The sequence below is a fragment of the Phascolarctos cinereus genome, unplaced genomic scaffold (genome assembly GCF_003287225.1).
Source record: "Phascolarctos cinereus isolate Bilbo 61053 unplaced genomic scaffold, phaCin_HiC Scaffold_7;HRSCAF=346, whole genome shotgun sequence".
NCBI classification, from domain to species: domain Eukaryota; kingdom Metazoa; phylum Chordata; class Mammalia; order Diprotodontia; family Phascolarctidae; genus Phascolarctos; species Phascolarctos cinereus.
Genome location: NW_027556180.1, coordinates 108,934,987 through 108,962,985, shown reverse-complemented (window position 1 = coordinate 108,962,985; position 27,999 = coordinate 108,934,987). Strand labels below are relative to the sequence as shown.

The 27,999-nt window shown below is 36.0% G+C and overlaps 1 protein-coding gene and 1 long non-coding RNA gene across 5 annotated transcripts in view; one reads left to right on the top strand and one right to left on the bottom strand.

Moving 5' to 3' along the window:
• Positions 1–27,999, top strand: part of PCDH9 (protocadherin 9) — a 1,054,702-nt gene that overhangs the window by 1,013,129 nt on the left and 13,574 nt on the right. The gene's annotated exons all lie outside the window — the stretch shown is intronic.
• Positions 4–14,914, bottom strand: LOC110212432 (uncharacterized). Its single transcript, XR_002325664.2, has 3 exons — positions 14,810–14,914; positions 13,067–13,132; positions 4–775 (listed from the first exon to the last, which is right to left on the bottom strand). It is a non-coding gene; the product is annotated as an uncharacterized LOC110212432 (long non-coding RNA).

Sequence of the window (27,999 nt, the reverse complement as noted above, 5' to 3'; positions counted from 1 at the left end):
AAGAAAAATTAAAATGCATGATTTTTATTGTTCTTCCATGCTTGAAGAAATCAATGAATAAAATTAACAGCGTAGGAAAATAATAATTTAACTTTTTATTTGTAGAGCATCTTTCTTCTGAATAGCTCCATGCACTTTACACACATTAGCTCAAAATTTCTCAGAGAATCTCCAGGTGGTTGATAGTAAGTAGCAATAATAACTTAAGGAAAAACTGAGCAGCAATGGCAGGAGTAACCTAAGAGTCAAAACACCAAGTTTATCTACAGAAGAGCTTAGTTTAGAGTTCTTTTAGCTAAATTCTTCTCTTAGTAGAAAAACTATTTACTTAAAAAATTTCCCAGAAATTTATCAGTCAATGACAACAGTGTTTCTATGTATTGGCTTCTACCAGCCTCTAAGATGAGTAAATGTTTTGGTATTCTTCAGCAGTTCGAGTCATGACTGTCTACTGCTCTTTTAGAGTTTTGCCTGTACACACACACACACACACATACACACACACACACTCTCACTCACTCTCTCAGAAGATGCATGTTTTTGAAGATGCACATCTTTGTGATAAAAGTTTTCATTAATAATTTCAAGTCATCCACTGCCAAGGTCCTGCCACTGCTTCAAGATATAGCCATTTGGAGTTCTCATGATCTTCTTTTCCCCCTCTCTGCCAATGTGAAAATTGGTTTTGCAGGTTTGTTTATAGCTTCTTCTTTACTACTTTTCTCCCCCTTTCACCAAGAGAATACTTGTGTTGTTTTGTAGCAGCTACCCAGATCTAAAAGATAGAAAGTTTTCATGTCAGAAAAATTAAAGCCATAAAGGGGATAGATTTCCAAAATTAAATTAGAATTGAGCAAGTCAGTTATGTGTGCATCCATCAGCCAAGTGGTCAGGATCTCATTTCCACAGAAACTAACTTAGCTAGAGGGCAGATAGTGTTTTAACACACAGAAAACACCCCACACCTCTCACTGCAAATTAAACTAGAAAAATAAAGTACTCACCTGCCATTAAGCTTGACATTTTAAAAGGGAATGTTTGTTCCAATTTTTTTTGGTCTTGTTCATTGGTTTACAAAATGCTTCAAGCAAACAAGCATCCAAATGTTTTAAATGATTTTGGGGGAGATATAGTACCTCTATGTGTATAACATATTAGCAAGCAGACTATAACCCAGGACTTCTTGCACCTATCATTAACCATCTTAAAACTTATATCAATCTATTAGGGTAAAAGTGATGAAATTACATACTTAGTATGGATATCAGGTGACATTTATGCCAAAAAACTTTTGGAATTAGATCTTCTCTTTAGGGAGATTGATCCATTATGTTTTGTACATTATCAGGAAATATGTTTGCTTTCAACCAAGAATATAGCTACACTCTAAAAAATCTAATTACTTCCCATTTTTGATAGATATAAGTAGTATATTTATTTGCAATCTCTAAATGCTAAAATAATTCAGATTCAGTGCTAATAACTCCATTATTGGCAATCAGTTTCAGTAATAGCTCTACAATTGTGCAGCAGTTTACAAAGCACTTATACATATGCTATCTCATTTGCTCATTGCAATAACCGTCTGAGGGAGACAAGGGAAGGTATTATTATCCTAATTTTATAGTTCAGAAACTTCAAGTTTCAAGAAGTTAGGTGCCTTGCCCAACCTGAAAAAGTGAGTAAATGGCAGAATAAGGACTTCACAGCCAGCTCTTCTTCCAAATTTGTGATGTTCTTTTCAATACACCATGTACGAAATTGCAGCAGAGCAGAGATGTGCTAGTCAGCTCTCACAGCTTGTCAGAGCCCATTGTTAAATTTTCATTGTGAGCATTTACACCTCAGAAATCCACAGTTTCTACAAAGTACTTGATTAATTGTCTTGTTGATTGTCTAGACCAAAGGCAACCTAAGAGCTGTGGAACTAGATGAAATTGGGAAATACTTAACAAAATAAATTAAAATACAGTCTCACTTAGATAATGCTGATGCATGGTTTTTAGGTCAACAAGCCCATAGGGGACCTTATGTATGCTTAGTGGCCCATTTTCTACTTGAGCTTGACCCCACTGGTCTAGGCTTATGAAAGTTGTTGAAGAAACTATGATGCAGATTCAACATAAAGTGTGTGTGTGTGTGTGTGTGTGTGTGTGTGTGTGTGTGTGTGTTGAGTGTGTTTTATTTCCATAGAACTTGGTTGTTAAGCATTTACCAGCATATTGATTATTGCTCTAGAGCAGGAAATGGCAAACCATTCCAGTATCTTGGCCAAGAAAAACCCATGGACAGTATGGTCCCTGGGGTCATGAGGAGTTGGACATGGTTTGAATGACTGAACAGCACAACAACCCTTATTCGTTATAAATGTTACTTGAGTTCAGCAGGAGGGCAGAAATCCTCGCCAGGCTGGAGGCTAAGAATAATCTTACCCAACGTTTATATTGTGCTTTAAGGTTGGCCTGACTTACAGTCATGGCTATAGCCATCGCAGTGCCTTATGTTAACCTTAATATATTAACAAAACAATGTAAGGTACTTTTCAGTTATGTAGAGAAAACCAAATATTACTTTGCTACTGTTACAGTATTTTGATCATTTTAAATATATTCATTAGTCAACTAACTTAGCATTACTTTATGTTGCTTTATAGTCAAATGAGCCTTATTCTTATTTTAGTGCAAAGAACATTTCCAAGGAAGGGAAGGTGTAGACAATGAATGTACACCTGCCTAATAAATATACTGTACCCTTTGTAGCTACAAAGAAAAGCTTTTTTTTAAATGCTATGAATGAGTAATAGACAAGATTGATCAATGTTAGAGAGTTGAAAATAATGCCTAAGAAAAACTACACTATAAATGTGATCAATTATGTCCACATGCCTGTAATTAACCATATTAATTGCTAAAATGACTATAGAATTTTTAATTTGAAAAATGAATCTTTAAAGGTCCAGGGGACAAGATCCCAGGAAGCAAAATGAACACATGTATAAAGAGAGGCTATAATGTGTTTCATGTTTAAGCACTTGTTAAAAATAATTTTTTTGACTTGCAAAGACTTCAGTAAGACCAATTAAGTTACCAAAAACAGACTATATCATGTATAAACTTTTGAGAGTTTATAAGAATTTATAATATAGCATCAACACATAAATATTATTCAAAGAACCTGTCTAATTTAATTTCCTCTTGACATAAAGCCTCAAGAATAAAGCTTGCAGGGGCAGCTAGGTGGCACAGTAGATAGAGCACCAGTCCTGAAGTCAGGAGGACCTGAGTTCAAATCCAGCCTCAGACCAAACACTTGACACTTACTAGCTGTGTGAGCCTGGGCAAGTCACTTAATCCCAATTGCCTAAAAGCAAAAAAAATTAAAAAATAAAAAAAAGAATAAAGCTTGCATTTGTCCCCTCTACTCAATTGTTGTTGAGGATCCTCGGGCATTTTGGAGGGCCATAAATTGTTGTTTATAATAATATATTTTATTGAATATCACCTCTTCTCACTCTTTTCTACTGTTTCTCTTCTGGCCATTCAGTTCTGCTGTATTTCAGAATCATAAAAGTCACTCCTAACTCTGAAAATAATCTCTTACAAATGCATACTATAAATGATAAGCATTCTAGATGTGAGAATGGTAAATGCATTAGTGCAAATCCACTGCCACTACTGGAAGAAGCAAGTGAAATCATACACATTTCTGATGGTGGGTAATAGAATCAATATTTTAAGCAAATACTTCCCACAACTTGTAAAATAAAGAGGAAAGGTTGATTCTTTACTTGTTATTTTAGGCAAAATGAGTTTGTTCAGTCATTTCCAACTCTTCATGAGCCCATTTGGGGTTTTCTGGGCAAAGATACTGGAGCAGTTTGCCATTTCTTTTTCCAGCTCATTTTGCAGATGAGGAAACTGAGGCAAACAGGCTTAAGTGACCTGCCCAGGATCACACAGCTAATAGTTATACTTTAAATGAAAGCTATCAATAAACTACTAATTCAGACTCTCCTCATATAGGAAAAAGTGGGTTTATAAATAGCAGCACTGAGCCATTTGAAAAATGTCTATATGGGGTAAGAGAAGTAGAATGAATCTTCCATCTATTATGCTTATCCCCAGAAAGAAGCATTATCTAGGATCTTGTGAAAGAATAAACAGCTAATCTATTAATGAGGGTTTTTTTCAGGGCATAATAACATAACCATGGGAGGTAGGTGCTATTATTGTCCCCATTTAACAAATGAGGAAACTGAGTCAGGCAAATGTTAAGTGACTTGCCCAGGATCACACAGCTAGTATGTAAGATTTGATTTGAACTCAGATCTTCCTGACTCCCAGTGCTCTAACCACAGTACCAACTTGCTGCCTTTAAAAGAGAAATTCCATCTTTGGTATTTTATGAGTAATTTAGAGGAAAATTCTACTGTAAGCTATTTAAAATAATATATTCTTATTTAAATATGCTTTAGGACGAAGAAACAAATGAAATTGTTTTTGTCAGGAAAATGTCTGTGTGGTTTTCTGGCATCAAGTTTTTCCTAAATAGTTCAAGGGAAGCGAAGGTTCTCCATTCACTTCTGTCAATGGGAGTGGGAGGTGGGAACACTCTTAAGACCCACCTAACAGAGAAGTTGGGAAAGAGAGGTTGATAAGGAGAAAAGCGTAAGAGAACATAGGGAATTCTGTATTACTGATCTGGACTAATAATAACGCACATTCATCATTCATATGGTATTTTACAAAAGCACTGGGAGGTAGTTAATACTTCTGAAATTATGAACATAAGAAAACTGAGATAGTGAGAAATTAATTAGCTTGCCCACAGTTACACAACTAATTGAAGCATGAGACTCAAACCTTCAGAGTTACTGGACACAACCAAAACATACTTCTTATGAATGAGAAATATGGGTACCATTTTTGTTGCATTAGGCCCATGTTTTTGGGCACTGAACTTCATTTATTCAATTTAGCATATAGCATAAACTACAAATCCAATACTGTAGACATGTCTGAGTTTCCCTTCAGCACACTTGATTTAGGCTTTAAATATCCTTGATTGTATACCCCATTTTTCTCATCGGTATAATGAGGGAGTTGGATGTGATCACCTCCAAACTCCATTTCAGCCCTAAATCTGTGATCCTATAATCCATGTTAATTGACTTGGAGTGAACACTGAAATGTAGAGCATAAAGGGAAAAAGTGTAGCTTATGATGATTAAATTCAGTTATTAGCCCTGTTCTCTTTTCTCTGCCCGCTCTTCTTTGGTGATTTCATCCACTTATAGAATCAAAGCATTTCAAAACTGATGGAATCAGAGGTCATCCAATCCAATACCTGTGTATTTATGCTTTCATGAATCCCATCTATAACATTAACAAGCAGTTATCCCAGCTATTATTTCTACGAAGATAGCTCTCAAATCTATATGTCCAATTATAATCTCTTTCCAAAGTTTCATTCCTGCATTTTCAACTATTTCCTAGACTTGTCAGTCTGAATATTTTATTGACACATTACACATATAACAAATGTAATGTCTCACTCCCCTAGAGCCAGTCTGCTCCATCTGCCTCTCAAGAGTTCCAGGAGTTAACCCTGAGGAAGTAGTTTCTCTTCTCTGATGCCACCTGCTCAAGCCCCCATTGGCTGTGTTCTTTACATTGTAAAGGGCCTGACAAGCACCCCAATTGCATTTAACCACTTAACATCCATGAATTTTAACTTTAGTAAAGGGATACTTACTTCAAAGACAGACCAAGATGAAAGTACAAACATTTCTTTTTAATATTTCTGCAGAATCCTCCTTCCCCAAGTTCACCTTATTACTACCTTGTTTTATAAGAGAATAAACTCAAAATGTGTTTCCCTTCTAAAAAGAAAAGCCCTACCAACTTGTTGCTTAGAGAGCAACGTTCAGACTTCCAATGTCACAGTATTTCAAAGCTAGGACATCAAATGTCATTTAATCCATCCTGTATTTTACCAGGAATAAAGTATCTTTCTATAGTATCCCTGACATGTTATCAGTCAATCTCTATTTGAAAACTTTGAGTGAGGAAATGTGCTACAACCTCAGATAAAACATTCCATTCTTTTGTTAAGAAAATTTTTTTTAAAATTTTTGTTGTTTTCCCCTAAAGTTGAGAGACAAAGTTTTGCCTCTCTACAACTTCCAGTCTTTGTCCCTCGTTCTGTCCTCTGGGGCCTAGCAGAATATGGCTTATCTGACTTTCATAAGCAACTTTTTCATATTTTCAAGACACCTATCTTGTGTCCCTTTGTGCCTCAAGTTTTACCTTCTCCACCCTACATATTCTTTGTGCCTTCATTTAATGTTTACCCAGTGGCCTGATAGAATCAGCTTATACCAGCTTTCAGGAACCAGTTGTCAAATTCTCACTGTGAGCATTTGCACCTTAGAAATTGACAAACACTACAAATCAGAGCTTAATTTTTGATTGTTGATTGCCTAGACCAGTGGTGAGGAACTTTCTAGGTCCTCAAGTATGGCCCTTTGACTGATTCCACACTTCACAGAACAAATCTCCTTAAAAAAAAAGGATTTGTTCTATAAAGCTTGGATTCAGTCAAAAGGCTGCACTCAAGGACCTAGAAGGCCACAGGTTCCCCACCCCTGGCCTAGATTTAAAAAGATAATGGAGAAAATATTAGTAACAAAAATTAAATGTAAAAGTCGGTTGTGTGTATATTTTTTCCAGAGGTCTCACTGTTAAATATTAGAAGCATACTCCTACATATTCTATGTATTTTCTACACCCCCACCATCTTGGTTGACTTCAACTTTTGCTTATGTTCTTTATAAAATATGGTACCCAGAATTTTATGTGGTAATCCACATATGGGCTGACTATGGCAAAGAGTAGTGGGACTATTACTGCCCTCATTCTGTCTATGCTCCTATTTTAAAGATTACATTAGGCTCATCTCAGCTTGTTATCCAAGGTCCTCTATGACATTGCCATAACTTATCCGTAAATACGTTATTTACCAACACTTGGCTACATATATTCTGGCTCTAGCCAGATTAGGTTTTTTATAGTTACCTGAACATGCTTGGGACATTCTTGTTTCCATGTCTTCCATGTCTTCCATGTCTTCAATTATTCTATCCTTCCCCCCAAAAAAAATACCTCATTACCATATCTCCACTTACTAGAAACCTTCTCATTCTTTAAGTCCCTGCTCAAATGCTGCCATTTCCATGAAGGTATCTTTGATCTCACAGTTACACATTTTCTCTCCTTTCTCCAAACACCCATGGACTTTTGATGGTACCTCTCTTGTGGTCAGTATCACATTCTGCTTTGTATTATAGGTACTACCTCATAGCCCTTTTTTAATTGTAAGTTCTTTTAAAAGGGAATATAATTTACTCAGCTTTACATCTCAAACATCATCTAATATTTTGCATAATTAGCTGTTGAATTCAAGTGAATGGAGAATAATTTTATAAACTGAGAAACCTGGTTAAAGTTAAATGGGAACTATGTGTGTGTGTATGTATGCAAATATATGTGTTATATATACACATGCTAGTACATGAAATTAAGTGTTATTTCATTATCACTTATGTCTCTGCAAAGCAATATAGCTTTTATGTGCCAGTGTACAAATAATATAATGCTCAGCTATAGGTCAGTAAAAACTCAATATTAACACAATAGAGGCTAGAGTAAAGGGGTGTCTCCTGATTAATAGTCCAATTAACTGGAATGATCTGATTCCTATTTTTTATTGTTCTCCTTGTTTGTGTGTTGACTTCTTATTTTAAGCTTTGTAATTTTGACAATGGGAGGTAAACCAAAACCAGACTAAGATCTTTGTTCTTCTCCAAGTCCATTTTTCATTCTCTCCAAAGTAATTTTTCTCTTTGCATAGAAGTAGTTTATCACTGGGGAGCCAGCCCACTGCTAGCTATAAGGCAGAAGGAGAAAGAACATTCATTCCAAAGGGACAAGATGCTTGTGGCTATAGCATGAAGAACATGGCACACCCGCTGTCCTTGCCTTCATGGGGGTTCCTACTCCATCATTTCTACCTCAATGTTAAGTTGGAATAGCAAAGGGTGTTTCAAATTTTAAATCTGTCTCCTGCAGCTAAACTTCTAGTGCCAAGGAAAAACAAAACACTATCTCAGCTTACCAAAAAAAAATCAGATTTAATGTGATACTTTTTTACTGAAAGCCCTCACATTTCATATGCCTGTTTCCTTATAAAACTAAAAGGCAGATTTCTGTAATTTGTAATCATTTATGGTTTGGAAGTGTTAAGATTTTGGGTTTGTTTTTACTAGATCATTGACAATTAGGTTAAAAAAAATTCAGCTTTTTTTCTCATGTAGGGGTTAAATTTTTCAGATAAGGAGTCTAGTACATGCTTTAGTTCTCATGTAATGAAGAGCCTTTGCAATGGTAAATGCCACCTTTGGATTAAATATAAACCAAGGCTCTGTCAACATCAATGTTAAGGAGCAAATAACTTGATGTAAAGGGTAAGGGAAAGTTAAACCAGAACTGCATTGCAGTGAGTTTTCTGGTAAAGTTAAAAAGTGACCAATAAATTGCTGTTAAATCTTTCTAATTTATCCTATCCGATTCAATAAACATTTATTAAGTGCCTACAATGTGCCAGGCACTGTGCTAAGCAGTGGGGATATAATTAATAAAAAGAAAGATGCCCCTGCCTCAAGGAGATGACAATTTGACAAGGAGAGACAACACACAAAAGGAGGCAGGAAAATGCCCCAGGGGTCAGGGATAGGAGGGGGAAGACATCAGGTAGTACATAAGGTGTGGTCATCTTCTTTAATGGAGTTGGAAAAAAACAAACAGGCAGTTCATATTGTCTTCCACATTGCCTTGTAGGCTCCTTGAAAGCAGAGGTATTTGTTGCTTTTCTCTTATTGCAGGTGCTTGGCACAGCTCCTGGCACATAGTAGGCACTTAGTAAATGCTTGTTAACTGACCAATTGAAAACAAAGTTAATAAAGATATATATTTCACTGATTCAAATAAGCATGAACGAGCACACACACACACACACACACACACACACAAACATACCTTTATTCACTACTTCTTGAACATTACTAAACAGTTACTAAATCACAGTGACTGAAACTATCACAGAACTGTTATAAGTTTGATGGATTCATTATCTTATTGGTATGAATAATCGCTCTAGTGTACAAAATTCAACCTATCTGTATCATAAGATTATAGAATTTTCTCATCTTGTATGATTGTTGTCTATATTTTTCTGATGATTTCCCATAATTAAGTCATTCTAATTTTCAAAATAACTTTTACTATGGGTACTACTTCAGTACTTTGGGCTGCCCATTTGTTGTTCCCTACTCACACTGCATTTTGTCCTCCATCTCATTTTTCCCCACTTCTTTTGAACCTTCTTTACATCCCAACTTTTGCAAATCAGCTTTTCATAAAGGAGAACCTTCTGAACTTGTATAAAAGGATTATCACTCTCAAAAAGTAGTTTTTTAATCTCTTGGTAACCCATTTAGGTTTGTCTCCCTGTTTTCTTAAGCTACAGAATGAAGTTTAGTTACTTCATGTCATTTTTAAGTATTCTTTAGTTCAAATGGTTTGTAAAACTCAGGATGTAGGTACCAAGTAACACATAGACATGACTAATGGATATGGTATGTGCTAGATTATTTTAATTAGTTTTTTAAATGGGTCTTTCCCTTGGCCAGAAAGTTCCTAATAATTATTAGGCTCCTAGCTTCTCCACTATTTCTATTTTGATGACAGTGGCCAAGTGTGTGTGTGTATGTTTGTGTGTGTTGGACAAAGTAACAATACCCCTGATAGTTCATGAAACTCTCAGTACATTTAAACCTTAAAAATGTGCCTAGCCTTAGATCCATAGCCTTAACTTACCTGATTAAATTGTAGGAAAAAAGTTCAGGCTCCATTTAGAGCTGAAGTTCCCAAACTTATCTGGTCTACCACCCCTTTAAAAAAAATTACTCAGCACCCCCCTGGAAATCTACTTTCTTTAACCCGTAACAGTTTTTTTTTTTAAATTTGCATAGTTTCAAAAAATAGAAAATATTTTTTAAAAATGAGTCATCTTAATTTATTATAAATTTGTGTTTTTTTTCTGTATTGAAATGTTGATGATGCAATATTGTGTCATGTAACCATATTGTATCATTTTATAAACAAGTCTTTACATGCATATATTCCTACCAATGCATGCAGGACTTCCCTTGACACGCTCACCTGCCAACACTTGCTTGTTAAACCTTTAGGTAGACTTGACCACTAATTGGTTATAACTTGCATTTTGTGTGTTTATTTGGAAAATAATGTAATTACTATGATGTTGACTCTGTTACACAACAGATGAAACATGAACGAATGGTTTTTTCAAAATTTTCTCTTCTTTCTTTATGCTTCCACTGCCCCTTTATTTTTATTCAAGCCCCCCTCAATTGCACCCAAGGCTACTGGTACCCTGCTGGATCATTCCACTATCTTCCAGGGGGTGGTATTGCCCACTTTGGGAATTCAGAGAATGCCAAAACTTGTGTTTCCTGGGCAGATTCAACTGTTTCCAAGCTTAGCTCCTTCTAGCTTTCATTTTCCTTCAGAGTAGAAGTATTTTGTTTTTGTTTTTGTTCTTGTTTTTCTTTTGGATGAGACATTATCTTAAATCTAAATAAGATCTCTCACTATGCCCATTTGTTCTCAAGAAACTTCATATCCTCTTAGAGATGGGGCCTAATATTTTAAAAACTGTATCCTCTCTATGTAAAATATATTAAGATACTTTAGTAATTATCTTATACTAAGATTATACATGATGAATACAGTCCATTAGTACTTGAAGCCCTAACCTACGCCAGGCATTTATTCTACATGGAACTTCCTGATTGCATGCAGTTTTTCGCAAGTTAAAAGAAGGCTTGCAGCCCTTCAGAATCCACATTTACTCTTACTGTAATATGCCAGGAGAAATCATGAAGAGGTTTTTCTAGAAATTATTTTATCCTTGATATTTTTAAGTCACAATTTTATGCATGTTTCCTTTTTCCCTGAAAGATAGGAGGGTGGGGGTGGGGTGACAAACCTAGTACAAGGAAGAAATCGACCTCTTGGGCAATAGCTATAGCATTGTGGATCGAGGCAGAGAAGATGAGGTAACTCAAACATGGTTAATATGCAGTACTGTGTTAAGTGTTTCCGGTGGGTGCTGGATTTTGCTTCAGGACATGCTGAGGCAGACACTTGTATAGATGAGTGCTTCCTAGCTTACTTAATCAAATATGTCATTTCATCAGCATGAAACAGAGAGATCTCCCTACTTCCATTTTTCAGTTCCAAAAATGGACACCACAAGCAATTACAGAGTGAATTAGCATACATCTAGACTAAATAGCAAATGCCAAACTGTTGGACTAGAGAATTTCTTAAGCTTATTCTTTTATTTTCACTAAAGGAATGGATATGGAGGTGGGGGTGGTAGTGGTGGAGAAAAAGTAAGAACTGAACAGATTTCCATATGATTCATGCAAGTATGCCAGAAAAGTGTGAGTGGTTAAGCTGATGGAGTGGAATTTTTCTCAGGCAGTCATACTATTGAGTACTTACAACATGTTTATGCTTCTAATTGTGTTAAATTAGTTTAATCAGCCCTGCAAAGATGCTGGTTAAGTATTTAATGAGAATTTTAAAAAATATATATTTAGAGTATCTACCAGGTGCTTTGGGGAGTGTTTCTTTTCTTTCTAGAAATGTAATACTCTGAAATAATACAGGATGCACATTTTATTTCAGTGAATCTGAACTAAGCCCAGCAAAGGGAATATATGTCCTGTAAAGTTCTGCTTTACAATGTCTTTCATAGCAGGTTCCTTTAGGCTTATCTTCATTCATTAATTTTCTTCCCCTTCTTCCTTTTTCAACCCAATCTCTGACCTCCCTATGCTGCTGTCCAGGGTACTGAATTATAGCATTGTTTCTTTTGGCTGACTAGGGTTAAGTAGAGTTCTCTCTCCAATTTAAAAAAATACAAATAAAAACAAGAAGCTTATTTTGTCTCTTAGCCATAGGGAAAGATACTTGAAAGCAACATGAATCTCATGTTCCTCTGTAGGGGATGACTTCATTGACTTTGTGGTGTGTTATACCTGCTCACAGAAGAAGAATTTGCAAACCTTCCTTTTAGTAGCACCTTTGGGGAGCCAGGTGGATTATTTGGACTTAAATACATATACAGCAGCAAAATGATTACCAAAACTATAACTACTATAAGTTTGGCTGAAATTGATGGCATATGTTTTCTACATAATGGTATGTGTCAATAACCAGTAATATTTCTGGGTATGCTAAATCACACTGCTTTGTAGACAGACAGCTGTGGCTGAATTCATTTTGGCCACAAATTATAGTGAGTACAGCAATGAAACTATTTGGCTACCATGTGTGTAAACAACCTAAATCAAGACATTTATTTATTTATTTATTTAGCAACTGGATCTCCCAAATTCAGCCAGGCTGAAAGTGTAGTGTCTGCTTACAAGCCTGATCCCAATAGTGATCAGAATTTGGATTCTTTAATTTGCCCAGTTTTCTGACCAGGGCTGAATAATCTGTGCTTAGGTGCTCTCATGACTTTCTGATCCTGGGCAGACCCACTTTACTGAAGCCAGACTTGGTATGGACCTCTGATTTGCCCTGCTAAAGCTCAGAACTCTTGAACTCAATTGATTCACTACCCTTATCCACCTTAGCAGCAGGAACTACAGGTATGAGCCATCCATACTTAACCAAGACATTTATTTCTAACCTTTGTGACTTACTGCCTATTCTCATCCCATTTCTTCCTTTATTATTAATATTTTCATAAGGTTCATATGACTCACTACTCACTAATGAGTCACTATTCTTTTAGTACTTTCAGGATTACAAAATGTTTTCTTCATAAGGTGATGGAAGTATTATTAGCCATATTTTACATATGAGATGAATGAATTGGAGAAACATAACTTTAATTAAGTACTTACTGCGTACAAGGCACTAAGTACTTGAATAGAAGAAGGTAGACTGTCCTTGTTCTCAAGAAGCAGATTCTATAATTAGGAGAGATAACAAATAAGAAAAAGTTTAGATGCAGGATTGATGGGGAAGCTTCAGTGGCAGATGGAAAGTCCCAGAAATCTTTAGGGTATGACAGTATGTCAGATGAAACTGCTTGGGACATGCTGGGTTTAGAGAGAAGCAGAAGGTAAGACCTGGAGGACCTTAGGAGGCAGTGACATTGCAGATGTGCTTCTAAATGGGCAATATTCCCAGAAGGAAGCACTGGTTTGGGAAAGAGAGGTAATGATGAAAAGTCCTCTTGCACAGGTGGGATTTGAGCCAAGTCATGAAGAAAGACAGGGAAACCGGAAGGCAAAGGTGATGAGGGGATTCATTCTAGGTATGGAAGATAAGCAATGAAAATGCACTGGAGTTGGAAAGAATGTCATGGTAAAGGAGCAACAAGGAGGTGAGTATTGCCAGATGATAGAAGAAGTGAAGGCAATCAAAATGTAAGAAGACTTTAAATGTGGGAAGGGGTCAGGTTGTGAAAGGCTTTAAAAGCGAGTCTTTTATATTTGACCCTGGAGGGAACAGGGAGTCTCTAGAGTTTATTGAGGAGGGGCTGACATGGTCAGACCTGAACTTTAGGAAGACCTTTGGTCAGTGAATGGAGGATGAGCTGAAGTGGGGAGAGGCTTAAGACAAGGAGAATAGTCAGAAGGCTTTTTTCAATAGTCCAGTCTTGAGGTAAGAGCTAGCACTAGGAGGTGGGCTATGTAAATGGAGAAAAGGGACTATATAGCCTGGGTGACTGGGTAGATAGTGGTGCTGCTGACAGTAATATTAAAGTTGGAAGGAGAGATGGGTTTAGAGTGGAGAGAAGGAGAGCACAAGTTCTGTTTTGGGACTTCCAGTTCAATGTCAATTTCCCACTTCCATCACCCAATACAGTACTTCAAACATCAGAGGTCATTAAAAGATATTTTTTGAGTTGAATGGAAATTGGGAATACTTCCATTTTCAAATGGTTGTTTCACTTTGAGGGTCAGTTTGATGAAATTGGCTTTGCTGCATTTTAAATCTAAATTCAATCATTGCTTTTGTGGTACAGAGTTAGGGTGTAGGTGTAGTTATCACGCAATTACCTCTCTTCTGAATCAATAATATTGAAAGGCTAAAAGTGCTTACTTGTGCTGCTGTTGGTGGTCATGTTTGTCACACTCAGAGATTCTCTCCAATCCAGGCAAAAAACTCATTCTTAGCTAACACGGGCCAACTGGAAAGAATGAACTATTCCACTGCCCTAAAGATATGCAGAAGTTAACTTTTGCCAAGGGGTATTTATGTGATAGGAAGGAATATAACTCTGCTCAGAATTTCCCCATTAGCACTGTTGTTCAGTATTAATGGTATTTTGTGAAGATATATCAAATGTACACACTGCACATTCAGATAGATGTCATTAGGCCCAAATGTGAGAACTCCGTGTTTTCCTAGAATATTATGATTGCTTGCATCCAAAATGGAATTAGCTAATCATTTCCTCATTCAATTGAACAAACATTTCTTAAAGGCAAGGTACCACAGTAGGCACAATCTTGATGTCTGATACTTGGGAAAGTTACTTTGCCACTGTGAGTCTCAGGTTCCTCTTCTGTAAATGAAGGTAATAATAATAATTCATATACCCCATAGTTTATAAGGTTATTAGAAAAACACTTAACATTTTGTTCCGTGATGATGATGGTTCCACTCAAGACCAGGGCAAGACACAGTTGTAAGGCAGCCAGAATTCTTCCATAGCTCAAATTGAGGTCTCATGGAATTTTGAAATCTACAACAAAGTGAGATAGTCAATACCAAGAGTTTATTTGTATAGCATATTAAAGCAAGCCTCATCATGAATTTGTAAGGAATGTGGGAACTGAGAGTATAAAAGTATTAGCAGTCCAGAAATAAAGCAAGAGTCAATAAAATCAGTAATGGGGAAAGCCAAAGAAAGAGACTAAGCTTGTGGAATCTGAACTTTTAGCTTGCGCTATGTAGGCTTTTAAACAGGCATGTTCAAGGTCTAGCCCTACCCATCTAATATATTTAATGGGAAGCCACTAAGAAAAGGTCCACTTTATCCTACCTATATCAGATACTGAAGGAGATACTAACATAATTAAGACATGGACAAGACCCTTCCTTCAGGTAGCTGAAGTTTGGCAGGGAGTGTGGTATATACGAAAATAAATATGGTACAAAATACAATGTGACAAATACATTCACAAATAAAGTACAAAGAATTCTGAAGGTTTGGAGGGAGACAGATCATGACTGGCTAGGGGTTCAAGAATGCTTTATAAGGAAATTTGGTTTTGAAATGGCCTGTGGGAGATAGGTTTCGGTGGTTGGCAGTGAGTGGGCAAGTGACATTAAAAAGCAGGCAAGGTAGCTAACATTTTGAGGCCTTGGGTTCCTCATCTATAAATTGAATGAGCTTTCACTAAATTATGTCTAAGGTCCCTTCTATCTCAAAATCTATGATACCATGATTATACCTCAAGGTTCAAATACCAAACTCTACTATTTAGTTTGAAGTTCTTGATAACTTAGGGCCAACTCTCTTTCCTAGACTTGTTACATGTTACTTCCCTTTAGGTGTTCTATAATCCAAGCAACTTAGCCTATATGCTCTTTCTCACACTCAACATTCTGTCATCCCTTTGCATTAAGCTATCTGTTATCCCTGAAATATTTCTACCTTTCAACTCTGACCTTTATATTCCCTATTTTCCTCCAAAGTTCAGTCCAAACACCACTCTCTACGTAAGGCTTTTTTTGCATTGTGTGTGTGTGTATGTATGTATAATGTGATAATATGTGTATATGTTGTTTCTTTCAATAAAATGTAAGCTTCTTGAGGGTAAAAACTATTTCATTTTTGTATTTTTATCTCTAGTATCCAGTACAGTGTCCAGTATATAGTTGATATTTAGTAAATGCTTCTTGATGGGTTAATAATGTGAGATAAAGCTGGAGGGGCCGGGAGCACCAAGTTAAGGAGTATGGATTTTTTTAAACTAAACAATAGGAAGGCATTTCAAAGGTTAGAATAAAGCTGTTGTATGACTAGATCTATGCAGATAGCAGACCAACATTATCCCATTGGTTAGAATAGTTACAAAATTAATGATAAAAGTCATCTACTTTTGTTTTGGTGCTTTAATAAAGCATTTGTATAATGACTCAAAATGTTTTGAAAAATTAAATTGTTATAGCTTAGTAGTAGTATAGTATATAATAGTAGTGTGTAGTAGATTAGAATTGGCTGATCGACTGAATATAAGCAACAACCAATTACAAAGTGCCCTTCATCTATGTTGGATACCGATTTAGGTCTTTGAAGGCTCAATGATATTTCATTTATATTTTCATCAGTGATCTAAAAGACACATCTAAAAGCTAATTAATTATATTTTAGCTGGCACAAGTTCAAATATACAAGACTACAAAAATTGCAACTATATTAAGAGATAAAAGCAAGAACAGAAATTAATACAATTGAATTTTTTTGCAGTTGATGGCTAAGAAAGACTTAGATGTCTTTGGGAATACCAATTGTTGACTCAGTATTCACAGTTAAAGTCAGGTGGAAATTAAAGATAGTTATCCAGATAATTCAAGCAAATTTTCTCTGCATAATTGTCTTAAATGCCTTCTTTATGGGTGATAAATTTTCATTTATTCAGCAAGCAATTAGTATGAAGCTGACACTCTATTGGACACAAGGATGTGTGTGTGTGTGTGTGTGTGTGTGTGTATTGGATAAGGGAAAGAAGAAGGAAGTAAGTAATCCTTGTCCTCATTCTGCTGGAGGAATATTTTATATGTGGATGACGGATTTAGGTTAGCATTAAACAAAGCAATTTTGGCCATGTCATTTTTAAATATACGAGTAGCCTGTGAGATAATTTAAAGATGTCTTTATTTAAAAGTTAATAAATAAAGGATAACATCACAGCCATCAGATGGTGTATGGTGATGAAATCAAAGTAAAATGATGGCTCATTCCAATTCTATGATGTCACAAGCAAACATTTGTATGAAGTCAAGGCCACACCTATTTTGCTGCAGAGGACAGAAAACAATGATAGGTTTTACATAGCATTATGTATAGTTGATATGTATCAGTTACATCAAGTATAGTAACTCCCTGCTTCTTCTCCTTAATCCCCTGCCCACATACACTATTTGGACTAATAGAGATAAAACAGTAAGAAAAACCGGAACTAGAGAAAACAAAGAAAGATTTTATTCAAGTGCATACAATTCAATTTAAACTAATTTATAAATTCATTAATTATGAATTAATCTATTATTATGTTTCATAATTGAGCTCCTGCTGGATATACTCTAAAGAATAGATGTATCTAATTTTCATGGTGTTATCAAAAAACTAGATTTAGAGTCAAGAGAAGCCTACGCCCTAATCTTACATTAGCTACTTATGCATTAGCTACATAAGCATGGGTAACTCATGTAACATCCCTGAGCCTAAGCTGCTGTTTCTTCTATGAAATGAGGATGATATTTTAGTAGCATCTCATAAGATTGTCCTCAGTATAAAATGAGATAATATATTTAAAGCACTTTGTAAACCTTTAACATCTTATGTACATGTCAGGTATTATAATTATCCACATGCAGATAATGTTCAAAGCCCTTAAAATAATTTGTTCTCTTCAAACACTTCCAACTGCCAATAATGCTGACTTTCCTAGCAAATCTTTTCTTCCTTCACAGTGCAAAGGTAAACTTAAGGTTGAAGCATAACAAATTTTTGGTGTATTTAACAATTTGTGTATTATTAGAATATTTTCAGTGACATCAGGTTGGATAACTAAAATTACAGAGAAGGGGCAAGTGGGAGAGAGACAGTGTTTGTGGATTGAATTATCTGGCTTTTGTTTTTATTCCTTGTGCATGAACTAGAACCTGTGCACTTTGTACACCTAACCACTGACGCACAAAGCTTAATGAAGTTTGTTATGTCACTGAATTATTGTTTTATCTATAGACTTAAAAAAATCTCCTTAATTGTTATTCTCTACCAGTGTCCCCACCACCATTGGCTGTTTTTTAATGAGAATAATAAGAATTTTAAAAATAAGAGTCCAGCCTGGAATAGTGGATAGAGCTGGATTTGGAAGCAAAAAGAATTAGGCTTAAGTACCACTTCAGATGCATGACTGTGTGACCCTTAACTTCTTGATGCCACATACAACTCTATAAGAGCATAAAATATGGAGCGGGTAACAATTTGCTTTGGAAGAAAAGGAGCTCATTGGTGATTCCCCTCCACAATGAAACCTCAGAGTCAGTCAAAAAAATTAGTGTCCATGCAAAGAATGGAGCTTACATGGGCAGTACATGTATTTTACGTAATTATGTAAAACATTATTAACACCCAAGAATTTGTCAGGAGAAAATTATTGCAAAAAATAAATAGATGGCCAACTATAACTGCATATATACACATACACCTGCACAAACTAGTGGGGAAGGCATCATGATTATTTGTTTCTAGTTGAAACCTTAAGAAAATATTTTCAAAGCAGTGAATAAGAAATACAATTGTGTTAGTCTGGTGTTTAAAGGAGACTAACAAGACAGAAAATGTGAAAGCAGGGAGGCTAGAGGGGAAAAATGGTTATTATAGCTGTCTGGTTAAGAGACAATTAGGGGATATATAATAGATTTGATAAAGGGAGGAAAGGAGGAGGAAGATCAGAGATCTGAGAAACGCTATAGAGAAGAAAGCCACAGTTCATATTATTTCTCATAAGAGATAGGGATGATCTTCCAATTTTGACTCATTTTATAGTTATAACTAGCCTCTTGCTCCTGTTCTCATTCAGTCCAGTTCAAACTCCATGTATACCAGATCACATGGTAAATACAATTATGTGACTCTATTGAAAATCAGAGACAGGATGCACTAGTCTGAACAATCATAGATAAAATTAACTAACTACCTATTGATTTCTTCTCAACATAAGACATAAAATGGTGGGGGAAAACCTCATAATATTAGTGTTGCAGAAAATTAATGGAAAACAACTACATAATCTAAATGCTTGGATGTGATTATGCTTCTAGTTCCTGGTCTACTTGTATAATCTTGTGTGGGAAGGGAGATGAGAGAATTCATTCTTGTGAATATCTGGCTTTTCTTTTCATCTTCTGATCTATTCATTTAAAAGAAAAGAGTTTACAAATTGTTGGGCTAATCTTGTCAGCTCTGCTTGTAGAAAAGAAGTATAAAGTTTAGTCAGGAATACTACTTTTTCTTCTGTGCCTCTGGCTTCATGGTTCCTTTATTTCACCAATTAGATATGATACAGTAGAGATTACTTATTACAGACTTTTATTTCTTCCCCAATCTGTTATAGGGGTCAGTATCCTGTCACAAACCTAAGCAGTCAATTGATCAATCAATAGTGTAATTATGTAGCACTACGTGCTCTCACATTTGAGCCCCGCAATACCTTGGTGAGGAAAGTAATGAAAATGTTATCATTCACATCTTATAGAAGAGGAAACTGAGACACACAGAGAATTGTGAATTGCCTAAAGTCATGTAGCTAGAAAATGGGAAAAGCAGGATTCCAACCCAAGGCTTCTAAGCCCAATATTTTTTATAGGCAGCTGGATACAGATGTGCCCAGCCTTTCAGTTACCCATTTGCATTAACACCATTTTAGGTAATGCAGGGATGACTGATTGTCAAGTTAGCACATGGAGAATATGCCCTGAATGTGTGTCCACATGGTGAGATTGAGAGCACTCTGGGTCTTAATACCATGGACCATAGAGCAATTCAGTAGTTGTAGAATTGTGATAACAAAATCCTAGAAAAAATATATATCTGACTGGCAAAGTTCTGACTCCCCAGTTATCTCTAGATGGGAAAAGAGAAAACTTAAGGAGAACCAAATAATCCAGCCATGAGGGAGACTAAATTAATGAATCTCTTGAGTGAAGGAGCTTTGAGATGCAGTGGGCCAAGCAAATCAGATATCTGTGGTGGATCAGGCTTCAATATGGTGTGGAGCAAGGGGCCACTAAATTGCTTAAGGAGGGGCAAACCAGCCAGGCAGCTGATCAAAACTTTTGTGACAATTAATAATGGATACAAAGAAATGAATGAATACATAGAATTTTTTGGAAGGGAGAGAAGATCTAACACCTGAGTGCATCAAGAAAGGCTTCAGGTATGAGGTGGCACCTGAAATGAACCTTGAAGGGAGATCCTAAGAGAGAGGCAAGGTACCTTGCTGGAGTCCTAGCATGAAATAAGGTTTAGCTCTGATTTTTGGAAGCCATCTTGTGATGAGAGAGTCAAGACTTTGGAAAGGAGTTGTAGTGTCTAACTGGCCCATGTATAGTGCCTGAACTTTTAGCCTGGATGAGAAAGTTGAGAGAGGGTGGTAGATGAGGTACAAAATAGACTCAGAATATGAATTGAGTATGATAGATTTATGTCAGGATAATAATGTAGCCTGAAAAGGATTTTCTCTAACAGATCTTAAGCAAGAATAGTGTTGTTTTTGGAACTGAAAGGTATTAAACATGGGGAAAAAAGCTCAAAGTTCATAGTCAAAACCAAAATTTGGAACCCCAGAATACTAGAAGAGAATTAGGGAGTGTCCTAGAATCAATTAGAATATTTTCAAATAGGTACAAGTCATATGCTATCTGAGAATATAACATACTAGGTAATTTGGGAATACCCCCCCCAAAAAAAATTTAAATATACTGATCATCAGTAGAAACCATGAAATGATAATCCTTTACATCATGATTCCAGTACTAGCAAGTCATCTAAACAGTTAGGCCAATTCAAATTTACAGGAAAATTATTGTTTCTCAAAAGTTGCTATACAGGACATGCATTAAATGGAATATTTAGTTCCTCCATAAGGAACCAGCCACTCTATTCTTCCTAGTTAATTTGGCCTTTTTTTAAATAAGCTTTCTATGTATGACAAATATGCAGTCTGTTTTTAATTTACCATAATGTATTCAGTTGAACTAGAGAAAGTACTGAACTTATTTATACTTTAACCATTAAGAAACTTCTCTGACTTTTATATGTCTATGTATACATACATGTAGAATTTAAATTTGACTTGATCTCTACTTTATCTTTCTATTTTTAGTTACATCTCATATCAGTTCTCTTTGGCAGCAACTAAAATATTTTTCCCATAGGTCTAACCTGTTTTTTTTTTTTTGGTTGGTTGGTTGTTTTTTTTTCTTCCCTGAGCTGAAGGAGAAATGATAGCAGGAAAGTAGCGGTAGATAGGATTGTTCAGGATTTTTTAAGATGAAAAAGGACTATCGGGAGCTAGAGAACTATAGAATCTCAGAGTGGGAAGGAACTTCAAAGGATTCCTAAATCCAACCCACACCTCTTTCTATAACATAGTCAATAAGTGCTGGTACAGTATTTACTTATGAAAGAGAATTCATTGTCTCTAAGGTATCCTGTTATCGTTTAGGATAGTATTAATGGTTAGGGAGTTGTCCCTTTTGTGGACAACTCCATCTCTGCAATTCTGCTTTCTGAGATTAAGTAATATAAATTTCATTCTTCCTCTCCTTAATATACTTGGTGATAGCTATCATGATGATCACTGCTCCCAAATTTTTCTAAGTTTCAGGCAAAACACATTTTCTTCACCCAGTCCTTATATGATATAATCTCTTTTCACACCGTCCCAAAGACCCTCTTCTGGAAGTTTTCCAGCTTATGATACCCTTTCTAAAAGATGGTGCCCCAAACTGAAGACAAAACTCACAATGTGGTACAGCAGAAGACTGACCAGTAGTGCAGCCTAAGAATACATCAGATGTTCACTGCCATAGCACACTTGAGTCTAATGTGCAGTTCACTAAACAATTCCCGTAGATGCTTTTCAGATGAACTGCAATCATGCTACCTCTTCTAATATAGTACTTGTGAATTGCAATTTTTGAACTCCACTGTAAAATCATATGTTTACTACTATTAAATTCTGTCTTGTTATATTTGACCTAATTTTCTTTTTTAGCCTGTAGCTGAAGTCATCCTTTTGGATGACTATTGTTCATCTTATTAGCAACCTCTTTTAGGTTTTAAATTTGATAAGCAAAACATCAACGTCTTTATCTAAGGATAGATCCAAGCCAGTAGTCAAATCAGCAAACATTTATTAAGCACCTACCACGTGCCAATGGCTGTACTAAATGTCAGAAATGCAGTACTAAACGAAGTCACGAAGACAGTCCCTACTCTCAAGAAGTTCTCAATGCAATGGATCTGAAGAGAGATCTCCTTCTACTACCTCCTCCATCAACCCATTAATTAGTACTTTTGGGATATTCCTGTTCTATCACTTCCAAATCAACCTCATTCTACTACCTCCAATCCCATATCTCTTTATATTTTTCCACAAGACAAGATCCTTTTTATCATCCTTCTTTCTCTAAAATAGCTACTCTCCCACACACATAATTCCTGTTCTTAGAACACCAGCCTTTACCATTCCTATCATATTTCTTACCAGGCTTAGCCTTTATTATCTGTCCTTGCAAGCTTTCTTCTGGGAATCTTTGAAAAGTCCCAATAGGCCTATGAGTTTCTTGTGAATCTTAAAAATGCTTTTCTTCCTCATTAGAATGGTATTTCCCAGTCTTCAGAATTTTGTGTATTAGGATCTTGATTAATTATAGTAAACCACACAAAAGAGAAAAACAAATCATGTGGGAACAGGAAGAGGTACATATCATCCCTGTTGCCTTGTCTGCTCCTGGAGTTATAACAGGGTGACCAATACCTTCAGTGATCTTACCTAGGATGAGTTTAAACCCCAATATTTTTATTCAACCATAGAAAGCAGCTATTTTATTCATCGGTACAATAGATACAAAAGAATACAAAGGAGAACAACTTGTCCCAGAACTGTTTCAATCAGACTTGGGTTCATATCCCACCTCTGATATTTTCTACCTATTTGACCTTGAGTGAATCACTTACAGTTTTTGGGCCTTAGTTTCTTCACCTACAAAATTAGGAGGTTGCATTAGATGGCATATGAAGTCCCTTCTTGCTCTAAATTTATAATCCTGTGACCTTTTTTATTTGATATTATTTGACATGCCATAGGTCTAGAAATAGCTGTCTAGATTCAAATTCCAGTTCTGTTGACTCACTTGAGTGAAATGCAGTCAACCTCTTCACTCCCCTGGACCTAAATTTTCTCATCCATAAAAATGAGGATTTAATTAGATAATCTGTAATTCTAACACAAAAGGCAAACATTTCAACAATAGGAGTTGCAAAGACATTTTATTTCCTAAGAAAAATGAGGTAATTTGTCTGTTTTCAGCTTTGCAGCCAGAAAAAGTAAGCCCTAGATTCACTTGTGAAATCCTCACTTCAGAAGGGAAACATTCAGATTACAAGGGAGAAGTTAAAGGAGTTGCATTTTGAAATTTTCCTTGAAATTGATAACATGCAACTATTTTTTTTAATTCCACAATGAAGGTGAATTTGTTGTTGTTATTATTCCCAACATTTTAGTTAATGTCTTTGAATTCATCCCAGAACATCTATCTGCCATTGTGCTAAGTTACTCACTGCTCTGAAGGTGCTTTTTAATAAATTAATTCACTCAGTGTAAGGGCAATAAGCTGCTTAAATGCAACTGCTAATTCCCTCATAACTACGACTTATAATAATGCCTCTCCTAGAGTTAAATTTTTGGAATAAAGCCAAGTATTACTGGAAAGAATGTCAATGAGGGAAGGCTTCACATTTTTAAACAACTGTCAATGATCTATTTCACCATCCTCCTACTTAAGCCAACTATCTAACCTAAAACACTGGGCCAGAGGGCACACAAGACCATGAGTTTTAGGTGTTTTGATAGGGCATTTTTTGAATTATAATTAACATCTGTGCTGCTATCATCATTGAAAACTCTGAATAAGTTAAGCCTTGTGAAATTCTCTCATTCTTTGCCTTTACAACTTTTTTTTAATATTTCTGTTAAATGGTAGTTTTGTTTTTAAAAAAGGAACCCATTGCCTTATAGTTCATATTCTGAGAGTTTCTTTTGTGAAGTTTTTTTTTTATGAAGTAAAAATATTTTTTTTTTCAGAAGCCAAGGAACTTTTGTAGTAACACATACATTGTTATCCATTTATACATAAAAGTAGGTAACATTTCCATATATGAAGGTTTGTCTGGGAAGTTTAGGGTAGATTCACAAGTCTGTATCTATCCTTTTCTATTCAATCTGTGTTTATTTGTATACACAAATGTCTTCTTAATACTGCTAAATATTCTTTAAGAAAAGGATCAATAAATTTCAAGCACTTTTACACTTTTAACTTCCAAATTCTTTACCTTCCCCGAATACTTTTCATATTTGAAGGAAGAGATAATCTGAAAAATTCTAGAACTGATAAAGATTAGATATTGTTAATCACATAAGATTACCAAGAGTGATTGACACATATTCTTATGTAGTCAAAAGCACAATCTGTCATTAACATATATCCATGCCAGTCATCAAACACTTCTCCAGGTGTTTGTAGCCTTTCCAATTTATAGCAGCTTAGTCAATAATGCACATAATACAATCAGCAGATGCCAGTACTTTTGTTTCCAGGAAAACGAATTTATGAGGTGAAGAAAGCTTGGTTGGATATCATGAATACATGTGTTTTATGAATTCAAGGTCTGCTCAGGTCTAGTCATTTTACTTTGTAACACCTAGACTTTTGTTTTGGTAATGAGGCCAATAAGTGGGAATTGAATCCAGTTCTTCATGTCTAAGACAGCTTTCAATCCATTAAGCCTTGATCTGCCTCTGACCCATACTAACTATGTGAGCCTGGGTAATCCACCTAATCTCTCAGGAAGTAACAAAACACTGGAGACCCGAGTTGATAAGGAAGTTACCCCAAATGGGATTTCGTTATGCCAAAAAACCAAAAATTACAGGCACAGTCTGCATTTCTGTCATCCTATCAAGTCTTAGGGGAGCTAAGTGGTACAGTGGGTAGAGTGCTGGGCCTGAAGTGAAGACCTGAGTTCAAATTAGGCCTCAGACATTTATTAACTGTGTGACCTTGGGCAAGTCACTTAACCCTTAACAATATTTTCTCATCTGTAAAATGAGCTGGAGAAAGAAATGGCATACCATTCTTTCTTTGCCAAAAATACCCCAAATGGGATCACGAAGAATTGGACATGACTGAAACTACTGAACAACAAATTGAGGTTAGCAGTAGGTTCTACATGTGACTGTAGAGTTTATCTAATTCCTATGTTATATGGTAGCAGAAAACTAAAAACTTAGAATGTACTTTTAAAATCCTAGGCATTCAACAGATCGTGTGTGGCAAAGTTAGTTTTCTCAATTTTTCTTTTTATATTCTCCCCCCTGCCAATGAGCCATATGTGACAACATATTGGAGAAATGCATTTCTATGTCATTGCTACTGAACGGGATTCCCCATTTCCCAAGGAGACCCACTTTAAGGGTGGTACAGCATGATCAGAGATATATTTAGTGATAGATTCTGAACTGAAGCCATAATGATTTTTCCAGATGACAGTCTAGTTTTATAAATCTTTCCAGGGGTTCACAGAGCTAGAAACCTTTGACTGTTATCTAGATTAAAAAGAAAAGGGTCATTGTATGGGCCACTTCTATTAGAGAAAAACAACTTGACACCCTAATAGCATCAATAATACTTGGCAAGAGCCTGCTGCCTTGTGACTTTATTAATATGGTAGAATGAGGCAAAATGGCAGAAGCCAGAACCCTCTAAAAGTATCTGACCATATTTTGAATGTGGGGAGTAAGTCAACCAATATTTTGTTAAGTACTTACCATGTCCAGGCACTTTGCTAAGCACTGAAGATATAAAGAAAGACAGACACAGTTCTAGCTCTCGAGTTCATGTTCTGGTGGGGAAGAGAATCTAATATAAAAGATATATCATGTAAATGGTAGGTAATTTTAAAGAGGGGGAACTGTAGCAGCCAGGTGATTAGGTAAGGCCTCCGGCAGAAAGCATGATCTGAGCTAAGTTTTGAAGGAAACCAGGAGGTATAGGTGAAGAGGGAGAACTTTCCAAGCATAAGAACAGAATCAATACAGATGTGTGGTAATGGGAGATGGAGTACCCTTTAGTGCCCTTTCTGAGAAAAAGAAAGAAACCTTTCTGGATTAGAGAGAGCCTGGAATGGTATAAAATGTAAGAAAAGTTGAAAGGTAGGAAGAAGCCACGTTGTAAAGAGAGCTTTAAATGCCAAACAGGGCATTTGATATTTGATTTTGGAGGCATAAGGAACCCCTGGAGTTTATTGAAGGGTGCGGGTGACATAATCTTGGCAGCTAAATAAAGAATGGACTAGAGCGGCAAGAGATTTGAGGCAGGGATCGAATTAGAAGGCCCTTGTAGTCTAGGTGGGGACAATGAATGATGACCATGTAAGTGGAAAGAGAGAGAGATGGATTGACACAAAGAGATGTTGTGAAGGTAAAAATAACTAGATTAGACAACATCTTAGATGAGTGGGGTGAGTGTAAGAGATGGGCTGGCAATGAAAGCAAGATCTTGAATGTAGCTTGCTACTTTCAATCAATCATAATAAGAAATATGGAAAGCAAGGAAATTTTGGGTACAAATTTAATGAGTCTTTTCCAGATATGTTGAGTCTGAGATGGCTACAGGACATTTCAATTCAAGATGTCTATTAGGCAGTTGGTGATGTAGAATTTCTAAGGCACATGGATTAATTTTAATTTTGTAAAAAAAGTAGAAACAGGACCATGATTTGTTTATCCAATTATTCTTCCCTTACATGGACATTAACCCGAGTTGGTTCTTTGACAATAGCACATGTCGGTTATATAGGTATTGATCCATGTAGATTATGGCATTTGATATATGAGAAGCAGGGAGGTTATTGGATAAAGATAGTGGCCTCAGAAGCAAGAAGGCCTAGGTCAAGTCTTGCTTAAGACACTTACTATTCTGACCTCCTGGGCAAGTCACTAAATTCAGTGCCTCAGGTCATTCTCTTAGACTTCAAACTATATGGGATTTGCTATATCTCACTATTTTAATAGTATTATAAAAAGTACATTGATTTGAGGTTTGGTGTTATCCACTTTTCCCTTGTAACGACAAGGAAATATTCACTTTTATTCCCCCTTACATTTTAGTGCAAGTTTCCTTTACATCAAGTCCCAAAATTACATTCAACAACATATTTTTATGACATTTCTTCTGATTTGTTATCCTAATAATGGACTTAAGTGTAAGCTATAGAGAGTAGGCAGGAAATGTTTCCCATCTGCAGAGCACACCTGCTAGGATTAGTAACGAATGAACCACAAAAAATTCTGAGGTTCTGTTTAGTACTAATAAGTCCCCCAAAGTCTGATAAGGATGTGAGGCTTACCTCAAAGTAAGGCATTATGGCTTTATCTTGGCAAACTCCTAGGGAAATCCTCCTTTGTCTTTTCCCATTGTCTTCCTCTTTCCTGTTATCTTGTAAGCTCTCTTAACTTCTTTCCTATACACATTTCAATGGAGTTTCTTCTGGATCTTCCAGATTTGCCAGCAACTCTTTTACCTTCCTTTATAATGAAAGTACTTTTATGTTTTCTTCATGTGCATCTGTATAGGGAACTCCCATTGAGTAATCTTAGTCTATTAAAGGAGATGAGCAATCTGCCTGGGGCACTAGAAAATTAAATAAATTATCTAGAGTCAGAAAGTTAGCCTGGTACAATAGTGCCAGTCAGGAGTCAGAAGACCTGAGTTCAAATCCTTTCTCTGTGAGCACTTAAATCCT